General features: G+C 38.4%; 1 protein-coding gene and 1 pseudogene across 4 annotated transcripts in view; one reads left to right on the top strand and one right to left on the bottom strand.

Moving 5' to 3' along the window:
- SH3D19 (SH3 domain containing 19) overlaps positions 1-14040 on the top strand; it is a 147885-nt gene that overhangs the window by 45247 nt on the left and 88598 nt on the right. The gene's annotated exons all lie outside the window — the stretch shown is intronic.
- Positions 1723-3664, bottom strand: LOC138399130 (MAP/microtubule affinity-regulating kinase 3-like; annotated as a pseudogene).

The raw sequence follows: 14040 nt of genomic DNA, 5'->3' as shown, positions 1-14040 counted from the left end.
TTCCCCTATCTGCACTACTTGTACCAGCATGGAGCATCATCACTAAAAAGACAATTTAAATAATATGTTAAGCCAAAATAGAATCCATCATTTCATATTAAATGACTCAAATATTGAAAGGGGAGATACACAACCTTAATTTAAAATGTTATCCTAAAATGCCTGAAACTCAGAGAAATAGAAATATTGCCAGTAATCCTCTAGATGTATACCTGGAGTTGGGTTTTTCCTTTCATATTCAAATTTTATGTAATGTTAGGGTATTTGCCTTTTGAACCTTTGCTTTAGCTATTTAATCTGATGGAAAACTTTTCCTTAAAAACATAAATTAAAAAATAATCTAGCAAAACAAATGCCACCAGGAAAAAACTTTATATTTTCAGCCTTACTTTTTGTTGTCTCTAAGAGGGTTATAAAGTCATATATCTTTCCAATCCTTTTTTTTAATTTTTCCTTCTCTAGTTAACTTCATCTCAGTCTTTGAACTCTCTGGGAAGTAAGAGTGGGTCAAGTCCCAGTGAAAGACCTGTAAATCCACACTGGGCCAATGTAAATCCACCCAATAAATTTGAATTTAGCTGATTTTTCATCTAGAGCAAACCAGGAAGTTTTATTATCTTTTACAGGGAACAAGTATGACTGTCCTAGGTAGGCACTGTTGCCATTAAAGTCTGGAAGGTAGAAAGAACCCATCTCTGTCTTGAATTTATTCTCCTAGGAAGGCTTGACACTTCTAAGGGAGGAGTCCCTTTTCCTGTGGTAGATAATGATTTGTAAATCTTATCAAACATCAATGTTTCCTCACTTTTTCTCTAAAAAACAAATTAACAGGGAACTGAATCTTGTTACACTATTTAATCAAGACTTGAACAAATTAATATTAATATACTGGTGATTTTTAAAGGCTTTAAGTCAGAAAGGCCAGTAGTGATAAAGCTCCTTAGCAATTCAATTATTCTTGTATATATTTGAATTCTGTACAACAGAGATTGCTCCTGTTTACCTGTCACTTCTGCTATGGCTATGTTTTAGAGATAGCTACACCCAGTGACACTGGGTTAACATTTCAATAAACATGTTTTATGTACAGATTAATTATTTTAAATTGATAGCACCAACTAAAAGACTATCACAGTTCTGATGTGTATTAGCACCTTAGGCTCTTCCAGAATGTACATTTCACTTGACTGTGTACCTTATGGTCTCTGACTACAACATGATATGGTAGGGCCCTTTAACAATAAACTTTGGGCAGGGCACAGTGGCTCATGCCTCTAATCCCAGCACTTAAGGAGGCTGAGGCAAGAGGATCCCTTCAGCCCAGGAGTTCAAGGCTGTGGCACCACTGTACTCCATCCAGCCTGGATGACAGATTGTGACCCCGTCTCTTTAAAAAAAAAAAAAAAAAACAGTATTTTAGTCATCTTTTTGTTTGTTTTTTATTTACAAGATAATTCTGAGAAAAAAATCTGAAAAAAATTCTTGTGATCCTCAGATACAGAAAGAAACAATTTAGAATCAAGTATCAGAATCTTCCTTTCTTGACTTTGTTGTAGATTCTGTTTTCCTTTGATTAACTTGAATGTTGAGCTTTCCTTCTGTGCCTTCAAATATTTTTTTTTCTTCAGAAATGTTTATTCATGTTCAATCACATGTTCTACAACATAGCAGCAAAACAGAGTTGTTTTTGTGACTTCTGCAGCCTGGGACAACGGTGTGGCTTCATGGGATAGGCTGGGAAAGGCGGGGGCACGCGGGGCGGGGTGGGGGTGGGGGGTCGCTGTTACATGTTGCATTTTGCCGCTCCAATGGCTGGCCATGATCAGTGCTGTGATTGGCAGTGCCTCTTAGGAAGCGGATTTGATCTGGGGTGGTTGCACTGGTAATACTGTGTGTTGAAGCAACGGGACTTCTCTGCTCAGGAATGGTATTCCTTCTGAGTCTTCAAGTTAGTTTATGAAAAAGACTAGTGGAGCCTCGGCTTCGAGTCTGGGTGTGGATTCAGGGGGCAGGCTAGGAAAGGCAGGAAGGCTGTAATATGTTGCAGTTCACTGCTCTCATGGCTGGCCATAGAAAGTGCTGTCACTGGCAGTGCCTCTTGGGAAGTGGATTCCATCTGGAGTGGTTGCACCGGTAATACTGTGTGTTGAAGTAGCTGGAGTTTTTGCCTCAGGAATAGTGCTGTTTTCTTTGCCATTCTGAATCACTGCTATCATCTGTAGTTCTGTCACTGCAAATGTACGTATTTCACCATGTTATTCCTCCAGATGCTGTGTTACTTTTTGGAAGGGCAGCGTGTGGATAAAAGCGGCAGGAATGGAAAGTCCTGAAGGCGGAGACCCAGTTCCTTCTCTTCTCTGGGAAACTAGGGACAGTGGAGCTTTTCTTGCATTCGCTATCTGCAGTGCTGGTCTTACTCCTTTTTGGATATGTCCCAACTGAAGGAACAGCTGGTCCAGCGTAGTCCTGTAACGTCTCTGCCTCTGGCTTGAAGAAACACTTCTCTGCACTTCGTGTTGAGGAGACTGGCGGCTGCTGTTGTTGAGATCACTGCTCGGCCTAACCTTAGCAAGTGAAAGGCTGCTGCTTGAACTGGAATCACTAGCAACCAGCTCTGAAGATTTTCTCCCCAATAACAAATATGTGGCTGTGATGTCATCATATTTCATTTTACTAAGAGATTCTTGAATTTCTTCTTGTGAATATCCCATTCTCACCAAAATATCTATTCTTTTCTGGTCTGAGATGTCTAGTTCTGGTCCGACAAATGATTTATGGTCATCTTCATCGTGCCCTGCATTGAGCCACCTGTTCTTCATGAATTGCTCTAGAGTGCCTCATTTAATTGGATTTAGCACCAGGAAACATTTGAGAAGTTTTTATAGTCTATAGATGTGTACAAAGGGATTGTGTATTTCCCTCTTAATGTGCTTGCTCCCAGTTCCTTCAGGTTTTGCTCGACAATGGGAGGTGAGCCAGTGATGAGCAAGTATAGGATCACCCCGAGGCTCCACACATCGCCCTAGGGCCCCTCAGGCTTTTTGCCCTGGAAGAGTGTGGAGGCTGAGTATGGAGGAGTGCCACAAAATGTGTTGAGTTTACTGCTAACAGTAAATTCATTGCTTAAACCCAAATCTACTAGTTCATATTCATATTGGCATCTAACAATAGATTTTCAGCCTTGAGGTCTCTGTGAACGATCTGTTTTTGATGGCAGTAATTCACCGCAGACACTGTCTGTATTTAGCGTGCTGCTTCTTCCATGTTCAAGCAAATAGTCAAATACTTCACCTCTACTTGCATGTTCCATATTTATGTAGAGTGTTATTCAATTTCAATGACTTCAAATAACTTCACTGTATTTGGATGATATAAAAGCTTCATTATTCTTACTTCTCTGAAGAGCCTTTGTAGACTCGTTCGATTCAATGGAGTTTTGTCAATTATTTTTATTGCAACCTGTCTGCCTGTAAGGATGTGTCTTGCCAATTTCACTTTTTGCAAAATTCCCCTTGCCCATTGTTTTCAACAGTCTGTAGTTTCCAATGACAGGTTCTTCATCTGCACTGGAAGCTATAGAGTTTCCATACCAACCTCCAGAGTGGCCAGTGTGAGAAGTAACCTATTTATGGCCATCTCCGTGTGATGTGTGCCCAAAGTCCCCAGGTCAGTATCCCCGGGGATGACTTCTGGATCCTCGCCTTCCTCAAAGCATTTCAGTTTATCAAGGGTGCACACAGCCCTATCAAGGGCGCACGCAGCCCTCAGCTCCGCTGCTGCCTCCAGGCTGCAGCCCAGATCCTAGGCCACTGTGGCATCCTCTGAGTCGGCGACCTCAGCGACCTCTCCACGCCCGGGCAGCGTGGGTGCCGGCAGCTCTCTCAGCGACAAGTCCCGGGCCTGCGCCAGCCTCGCGCCACGGCTCCCCAAAAGCGCCCACATGGAAAGGGCGCCTATTTAGCTCAGGAAGTTCCTACTCTGGAAAGCTGCAGCCGCCAGTGCTGGGAGCCGCATCCTGCCTGCCGCGCATCTCCACTGCACGTTGGTCCAACCGGGTCGCCTTCAGCCATGTTTGCCCCGCTGTGCCTTCAAATTTTCAAGCAATTTCTCTTAAATCTAAAGGTGTGGTCCCCAAACTCATGTACTACGGTGTCTGAAATTAAAAACAACAACAACAACAACACCTTAAACTAATTTTTTTAAGACGTGAAAAGATTCTGTAGTATCACAGTAAGATGTCTATGTCTTGTTCACTATAGATCCTTAAGGGTCAAATCAACTTTTGTTCCTTAGTTATTAAATTCAGGTGCTGGGCTGGGCGTGGTGGCTCACGCCTGTAATCCTAGCACTCTGGGAGGCCGAGGCAGGCGGATGATTTGAGCTCAGGAGTTGGAGACTAGCCTGAGCAAGAGCCAGACGCCGTCTCTACTAAAAATAGAAATAAATTAGCTGGGCAACTAAAAATATACAGAAAAAATTAGCCGGGCATGGTGCCGCGTGCCTGTAGTCCCAACTACTCGGGAGGCTGAGGCAGGAGGATTGCTTGCACCCAGGAGTTTGAGGTTGCTGTGAGCTAGGCTGACACCACGGCACTCTAGCCAGGGCAACAAAGTGAGACACTTTAAAAGAAAAAAAAAAAAAAAAATTCAGGTGCTAATGGCCATTTTATGAAGCCACAAGAATTACTTTGCCTCCCCTCTAACCAACAACTGCTAATGCCTTGAACAAATATACATAATGCTTTGGAAATTAAATTCCACAATGAATCTTCAAAGTCCACTGAGTTTTTTACTCTCTAAAGAGGATGTGATAGTTGGAGATACACTCCCTGTTCAGTTCTTGTCCTAGCAAGGATTTGAAAATATCTGTTTATGGTTTGTCTTCTTTTCAGCAGTGATTTTCAAACCACAATACTCATCCTTCTCTGAACTTATATCAAAGAATGGCAGTTTTCCTCAATGCTAAGGAAAAGTAAATGAGTTTTTTTAAAGTGCAGCTTTTCTCCCAACATTTGTCATGCTTTGACTTAGGAAATAGCCTTGGAAACATATGATACAGATCTAATATCTCTTGCTTTGTTTCAGCTTTGAAACATTAATAATTACCATTTGTGTTATGAAGGACCCTCATACTCATTACTTTCCTTAATCTTGTATCCATTTAGGAGTTGATTTCTGCAAGCAGGCAACATAATATGAATGCCTAAAACAGTTAAGAACTTCATGCTGTCAGTGGAAGCCTTTCCTTGTCAGAGATAGGAATCACTTATATTTACCCCAATTTTGTTTTGAGGGTCCATGCCATCAGCTTATACAATTTGACTTCAACATCAATTCAGGAAAATAGCAAGAAACTTTTTTCCCCCCCATATCATAATATAAAGTCTTAAAGTTTCATTTGCTATTTATTATACTTTTTATTTGACCATAATAGAGTACTCTCAACTTAGGTATTAAATGATTTTTCTTATAAACATTGGGACACCGATTACTCAGAAGTGTGTGAATTCTTGATTGCAGCTTTATTTGCTCTAAGTTGATCAGCATCATAAAGATTGAGGACAGATAACCAGTAAGAAGTCTTTCTTCTTTATTGTGCTGTTTGTTTCTGGGGAAATGGAGAAAAGTTTGGGGATGTTCTCTTCCCTCTAAATCTTTTTACAGTAGGTCTAATCGAATTACCTCATGGAATTAGCAGTGTGTCTGACACCTAGAGTTATTGGGAAATCTCTTCTGCTTATTCTGTTTTCCCTCATGATTCAAATAGCTTAGTTACTTACTATCTATGCCACATCTGTGTTCAGCTTCTTATCTATACCTGGGAGATTTTCTTACAACTTTTTATTGAAAAATCATTTATCTTTTTTATTTCTCGTGTATCATATTTAGAGGTATAGAATCTTATAGCCCTAGTTAAATATAACCCCCTTTAATACTGAAGCTCTCATACAAGAGGCTTTCTATCTTAGAATATTATCATTAATTTCTCAATCAACTGTCACCTAAGGGTATAAAGAATCATATAAAGTCATATAAAAGCTATCCTTCTAAATACACTTTGTCCTTCCCATTCCATTGCAGGTTTTCCTTTTTATAAGCAAAACTCCTACTTATTAATAGAAATGTGGTGCTTTTGCTTTCTTTTACTATGTATTTTTGAAGATGTATCAGGAATATGTGCTCTGAAAGCCATCTGTAATGTGGGATTGGAGTTAGGCTGAGCTGGGTCCCACTCCCAGATCTGCCCTTTGCTGCTCTTGTGACCTTGGGCAAATTACTTACCCTCTGAGATCTTCAGTTTTCACATTTTAAAATGGGAATAATTGCAGGGCTTTGAGAATTAGAATTGATGCATATGACACACAGAATAGAAGTCAGTAAACACAGCTTTGATTATTACCATTACTTTAGAGTTTGGCCAGGCCAATATATGAAATTCATAAGTCATTTTCTTAAAGAACCAGAAATCTACTTCTAGAATGTTATTAATAGGAAATATGAACTTGTAAAATTTGAATTTCTCTTGCCCCAAGTTGCAGAGTAAATTGAGTGGCAGAACTGAGATTCTAGCCTCAATCAATCTGCTTGAGAGCCCGTTAATCACCACACCATACTGGGCACTTCTTGTTCATACTGAGAAGATTTTCCAGATTATAGTGTCTGATACAAATAAAAGTGATCATGATTAAGAAAAATAAATAACTAAATAAAATTTGAATATCATACCAAATTGTATCAGTTGAAAATATATTGATTTAAGAGTTCCAATTCATGCAGTCTTTTTTTTGTTATAAAGCAAATCCATCAAGTTTTAAAATTAACACCTCAGCCATTCACTCATTTATTCAGGATTACTACTCTTAGCAACTTTTTTTTGGTAACAGCTTTATTGGATATAGTTCACATATGATAGAATTCACCTGTTTGAAGTGTACAGTTCAATGATTTTTAGTGTATTCACGGAGTTGTGCAACCATCACAAATTTTAGAACATTTTCATCATCCCATAAAGAAATCTTGAACCCTTTAGCCCTCACCCCTCTTGCCCCCCAGCCCTCGACAACCACTAATCTGCTTTCTGTCCCTATAGATTTATCTATTCTAGACGTTTCATATAAATGGAATCATACATATGCTGTCTCTTGTGACTGGCTTCTTTTACTTAACATAATGTTTTTAAGGTTCATCCATGTGTAACATGTATCAGTACTTTATTCCTTTTTCTTGCTGAATGATATTTCATTGTATGGCTATACCACATTTTATCCATCACTGGTTAATGGATATTTGGATTGTTTCCACTCTTTGGCTATTATGAATAATGCTCCTATGAACATTTGTGTACAGGATTTTGTGTAGGCATATTTTCATTTCTCTTTGGCATACACCTAGGAGTAGAATTTCTGGATCATACAGTTAACTCTATGTTTAACCTTTTGAGAATTGCTGGACTGTTTCCCAAAGCAACTGCACCATTTTACCTTCCCACCAGCATTGTATGAGGGTTCTATTTCTCCATATCCTTGCCAACACTTGTCACTACCTGCCTTTTTGATTATAGCCATCCTAGTGGGTGTGAAGTGATATCTCAGCAACTCCCTAGGGTTGAATATATAAAAATTATATTGGTCATGCTTTGGTGATATCTGGTCAGTGGTGGGGATGATTGAGAAGTTAAGCCTCATATATAGAATCTTATATTATGAAATACCTAGTGAACAGAATTTTCCTAGGCTTTTTCTTTTATTCCCATGATCCCTATTTCATTTTCTCCAATTTGTGATTTTTGATTTCTAGTAGTTCTCTTGGGCTTATCAGCTCTCTTCCATCAACCCTCCTCTATAGATATTATAACAAAATAAACAGATCCATAACACTTTTTTATCTTGCCTTTGTCCATCCTTCTTGGAAGATTTTTTTCCTAACAGAATTTTAGAGCATGTTCCTGAGATAAATCTCCTTCTGGACATTTATCTGTTAAAGTCTCAGGATAGATTATTTCCTATTCATAACTTTTTATCTGTCATTTCTTTGAGCGTCCTATCCCCCTATATTATCTCTATTATCTAATTCTATGCTGAATTAGCATTTTAGGAAAAGTGTAAATGAATGAATGATGTGAACCTTCTGAATTTATTCTCCAAGCCTCTTAATTTTCATATCTTTATCTCTTGGTGATTTTGACTTGTGTCCTTTGTAAAATTCTGTCAACTTATTTTTTAGATTAATTTTCAGCTGAGTCTATTCCACAGAAGTGAATTCCTTGTGTAGCTTCCTGTATTTCTTTGTGATAATTGCATTGCTTCCCACCCCTCCCAAAACAGTACATTTTCATTACATGAATATTACGTTTTTACTAATTTTGCAATTCTGAAGTAGCATTTCAAAGTACTTTCTTTCCAAATCAAAATCATTTGAAGTCTGGTGCACAGTCTTTATGAATAATTAACATCCACCCCAAAAAGAAACAAAAACAAACAACACAAAGTCTTTTTAGCTCAGCTGATTTCCAATTTGCAAGAGCATGGAGAGGATTCATACCAGTATATTAATCAACAGATACTTATGTAGTACTTAGTAGTGAAAGTGATAAGATGATAAGACATAAAAAGATTTATGATGTGAGTCAAAATGTGATAAGTTACGATAGGTGCTAAGCACTGAATATATGGGGGGCAGGCGTTATTTCTTCCTGTGGAAGAAGATCAAATAAAGCTTCAGTGTGAGGGTTGCAGATGTCTCTCAGTTGTCTCTTCTCACTCAACAATTCTGTGGGTCTTCCGAACTGTAAAAAATAAGAACTGAGGACTTACTTTAGGGGCATTCTACATAGTGAAGAATAGAATGAAATAATTGGAAATTCTCCTTGTTTATATTTCTATATATTTTGAAGGTGTTGTGTGGATAGAAGTTAATAAAGTGGAGAGGAAAGACATGGGTGGGCTTGAATTTGTAACAAGTGATGTGTTGTGCAAAGAATACATTCCCTATCCTCAGGTAAGGCAGTTTGCCAAGGCTCTGATGTGGCTTTCCCTTTTCTTGATTAAAAGAAAAACATTTTTCATCACTTTAGAGACCAAGACTATTCCACTGTGGATAAAAATCTCAGTTTGAAGACATAGACCAGAGGAATTATCCTCCTTGGATGAGATACAAGGAGGAAAGGTTGGCAGAGCTGAGTGTTCTTACACCAGAGTGAGTTACCTGTTGTTTGGAATAATGTGGTCCTCCCTTTGTTTCTGGCTTCTCCACAGGTGAAAAAGTCTCTCAGTTACAGTAGTTTCTGATACTTGTTCATTTGACAGGGTCAACTATACAAAGTAAAACTTCATGTCATGTGATCTTTGACATAATCAGAACTAGGCCAGGTGTGGTAGCTCACATCTGTAATCCCAGCACTTTGGAAGGCTGAGTTGGGAGGATTGCTTGAGGCCCGGAGTTTGAGACCAGCCTGAGCAACATAGTGAGATCCCCGTCTCTTAAAAAAAAAAAAAGCTGGTGTGGTGGTGCAAACCTGTAGTCCCAGTTACTGGGAAGGCTGAGGTAGGAGGAAAAAAAAATCAGAACCAAAGGAAGAGGAGCCAGTAAAAATGGGCTTTTTGCCCTTTAAAGAAAAAAAAATCTTTATTTTTATCCTAACAGCCAAAAAAGCAACATGTAGTTAGAGATGTTATTCATCCTTTGGCACCTGAAATAACAATTTTAATTTTTGTTTTCTAGTTTCTTGTAAAATAATTCCATATTATCCTGAAATACGGTGGCAAATTTTAGTAATTTTATAAATAGATGAATATTTTATATTTAGTCTATTTTATATTTAGTAATTTTATAAATAGATGAATATTTTATATTTAGTCTATTTTATATTTAGTCTATTACACTACTCATTCATCCTACTCAGAAAATTCATTTGAGGTTTCTTAAGTCTTAAAAATGACTGAGGGCTTAATACCCCCAGGATGAACGAGGGATGGGGAAAGACATTAGGGAGAATGGGAAGGATGGCCATCTCCAGTTGGCACAGTTTTTCATGTCAAAGGAACTATCTCTGTCCGCCTTTTAGTTCTCTTTCTCCCTTCTGCTTACTTTTAGGGCTTATTTATTACCTCTGCCAGAGGCTACAATGGGAAAATGAAAATCAGATTTATTAATTTTCATAGTAGCCTTTGTTTCAAAAGGACTGAGAAGAGAAGGAAGGAGAAAGAGGCTGGAACCACTGGATAAGGGAAGGTTTGGAAATTATTTATTGTGCATTCCTGTCCTCTTGACCAGTAATAAGAAAGAAAAAATCCTATGTATTAAAAAAACCCTACTGAGCTAAGAATAATTAACCTTTTAGACAATTCTACCTTCAACATTATGAATTTGACAAATATTCTGTATCCCTGATATTATCATCATATTTGCAGACATTTATTGAGCAAATATACCATCCTTTATATACCTTTATTCATTTAATCTTCATTCAATTTGATGAGACGGGTACCACTATTATGCCCCCTTTTACAGATATGAATGCTGAGGCTTATAAAGGTTAAATATTTTGCTGAGGTCATTCAGATAATAAGTATGAAAGCAAGAACTTAAAACAAGGCCTGTCAGACCTAGAGTTCCTGCTTTTAATGTCTACCTAGATTGTCACAGTGAAATATTTATTGATTTCCCATTGCAGGCACAACCCAGTAGTAGATTCCTGGAGACACTAAGTAATCTATGTTCCCTTCTTAGTGGAACCTGTAATTCTGAGATGCACAAATTAACCTAAACAATGTAAAATCAAAGATAACTGATGGGATTAAAGAAAAGATACAATCAATATAATCTTAAAAGATCAGGGTTGGTGTCCTGATTGGATTGGAAGGGAGATTCATCTATCATCACTCCCCACTTCCTTTTGTACTTGAATCCTGTGCTTGGCCCTACAGCAGTTGGAGTTCAATTCATTGGAGAAGTGCTAGCTATGTGTCAAGCATAGAGCTGGACACAGAAATGACTAAGTCTAGGCCCTGTAGAAGCAACTTTGGTTTCCTGGGGAAGTGGATGATGATAATGAGATAACATTGTCCATGCTTAGGTACCAGGTAGCAAGTCTGATTTTGTAAGAAATGTTTTATCTTCAGATTGGTTTGGGAAATGCTGTGTCAAACAAAGTTAAATAAATTTTTTAAATTGTAGGATTTCAAGAGGTTATTATAACTTGGAAAACATGGAGAGCAATCTCTGCTATTGGGTCACTTTCTCAGATTACCTTCCTTAGAGTATATCTTATTCCAGGTAAAATTTATGACTCCTTATGTAAAACCCTTAGGAACGGACTGATATTTGGAACTTGGGCCTAATATTTTAAACTTGGCAGAAGAAGAGATTTATATTTAACTAAAAGATCTTTTTATCCCTCCTTAAATCACAGGTTTTACTTGCTGAAAAAAAAAGATTTTATAACAAAAAGAGGTATGAAAATAATTATTAAGGTAAGAGAATCATTAGAGGCCAGGTGCAGTGGCTCATGCCTATAATCCCAGCACTTTGGGAGGCTGAGGTGGGAGAATCACTTGAGGCCAGGAGTTTGAGAACTGCAGTTTGAGACTAGTCTGGGCAACATATCAAGATCCCGTCTCTACAAAAAATTTTTAAAAATTAGCTGTACATGGTGGCACATGCCTGTAGTCCCCACTATTTGAGAGGCTGAGGCAGGAGGATTACCTGAGCCCAGGAATTCAAGGTTACAATGAGCTATGATTGTGCCACTGCACTCCAGCCTGAGCAACAGAGCAAGACTCCATCTCTTAAAAGAAAAAAAAGGCCAAATTATAAAAAGCATGATTCAACAGTCAGTTGAATTCAACAATCAAAATGATTCAATTGAACCATTTTAAAGAAGAATCATTAAAAAGAGGTAGCAGCCTGTCACCAAATAGCTGGTTTCTCTTCCAGTTCAAATGTGCTGTAGTTTTTTCTCCTATGTGTGGTTTGTTTTCCTGAGGGCTATGTTGAAACAGAAGAATGGACCAAATGTGGATTGTTTTAGGACAAAGGTGACTCTTAAATCACTATTATTGCATTTTTTTTTTAAGTCCAAAAATGTATGGGATTTTTTTTTTTTTTTTTTTTTTTTTTTGAGACAGGGTCTTGCTCTATCACCCAGACTGGAGTGCAGTGATGCAATCATAGTTTACTGCAACCTTGAATTCCTGGGCTCAAGCAATCCTCCTGCCTCAGCTTGAGTAGCTGGGACTATATGTGTGTGCTACCACACCTGGCTCACTTTTTTATTTTTTGTAGAGATTGGGTGTCACTATGTTGCCCAGGCTGGTCTCGAACTCCTGCCCTCAAATCATCCTCCTGCCTCGGCCTCCCAAAGTGCTGGGATTGCAGGCATGAGCAATTAAGCCAGGAATTCTTAAGAAGACACATTTTTCAGCAATATTAGATATATCAATGAGCCAACTACAACATAAAGGATACAAGGCAGAGAAGGAAATGGGAAGGCATTGGATATTACCATTATCGACAAACATCTACAGAAGACTCTGAAGCAGAGTCTAAGACAGAGTCCCGGCGTACATCAGACACACTACTTAGGTAAAGGGGACAGACACATGCCTAAAACCTTATATAGCAATGCACAATGTCATGTGCCAAGTGTTAAGTCAGTGGTATAGATGGTGTGAAAATTCAGATAGGGTGTGTTTGGCAGAATAAGGCTCTCCTCCTCCCCAAAAAGTTGTCCACATATTAATCCCTGGAACCTGTGAATATGTTATATTCCATGGCAAATGAGAATTAAGGTTGCTAATCAACTTGACATAAGGAGAGTATTCTGGATTATCCTGGAAGACCCAAAGTAATCATAAGAGTCATTTAAAGTAGAATAGGGAGGCAGAAGAAGAGACCAGAATCAGAAAGAGCTTTTAAAATGCTACACTTTTGGAGGAAGGGGCCACAGGCCAAGGAATGCCAAGTGACCCCAAGAAGCTGAAGAAGGCAAGAAAATGGATTCTGTCCTAGAGCCTACAAAAGGAATGTACCCCTGAAAATGCTTTAATGAGCTTAATGAGACCCATTTTGACTTCTGGCCTCTAAAACTATAAGATAATAAATTTTTGTTTTAAGCCACGAAATTTTTGGTAATTTGGTACCACAGCAATAGGAAACTAATACGAGGATGCTGAAGAGAAAGAGGAATCAGGGATAGCTTTATGGAGAAGGTGGTTCTTGAGCCAGGCATTAAAGATAATAAGAGTAATGATAACAGAATTAGAGTAATAGAATTTGTGTTCTAAATACTAAGCTAAGGTTTTTATACACTTTCATTCATTCTCACAAAAATTCTATAAAGACAGTATTCTCTCTATTTTATAGATGAGAAAACTGAGGCTGAGGGAGGTTTAGTAACTTGTGCAGTCACTACAGTGCAGTATCAGTTGCTACAACTAGTTAATAGCTGGCCTTTTAACAACGTGATGGCAGCTGACATTTATGGAGTGCTTACTGTGTCCAGGTAAGTTCCTAACGATGTCACCGGTGTTATCTCCTTTAATCCTCAGATCTATGGTATGTAGTGATTTGTAATTTTTCTGCGGCCTGGATTTATCTGGCCAGCAATATGGTTTGGTCAGAAGGGAAGAGTGTGGAACTAGGAAATCCAGTCAGGACACAGTAGTCTGATAAGAACTTGAATTGAGAGTAAAAACAGTGGGCAAGGGAAGGAGAAAACATTCCAGAGGCAATCTGCTTCTTTGTTGAAACATAAATCCTGTATTGAAAAAGCTTCCCCTTCCATCTCCAATTTCTCCCTCCCTGTATGATTGGGATGCTTCATTTTAATGAGTTTAGGAGTTTTATAATTACAATTAATGAAAGGTGTCGGTGTTGATAGTGCTGTAGACCAGACTTTTCAACTTACCCATACAAGCATGGGCAGCAATCATGCAGACTTCTCTATAATATGTCTCATTTCTCTCATGTAGTGGGAGCTCATAGAGATTGGCTTTTCAACCAAGAGGGTAGGAACTTTCTTAAGTTCAACAGTGTGTTAGTT

This window comes from Eulemur rufifrons, chromosome 18 (assembly GCF_041146395.1).
Source record: "Eulemur rufifrons isolate Redbay chromosome 18, OSU_ERuf_1, whole genome shotgun sequence".
NCBI classification, from domain to species: domain Eukaryota; kingdom Metazoa; phylum Chordata; class Mammalia; order Primates; family Lemuridae; genus Eulemur; species Eulemur rufifrons.
This window is presented reverse-complemented; position numbering and strand designations above follow the sequence as displayed.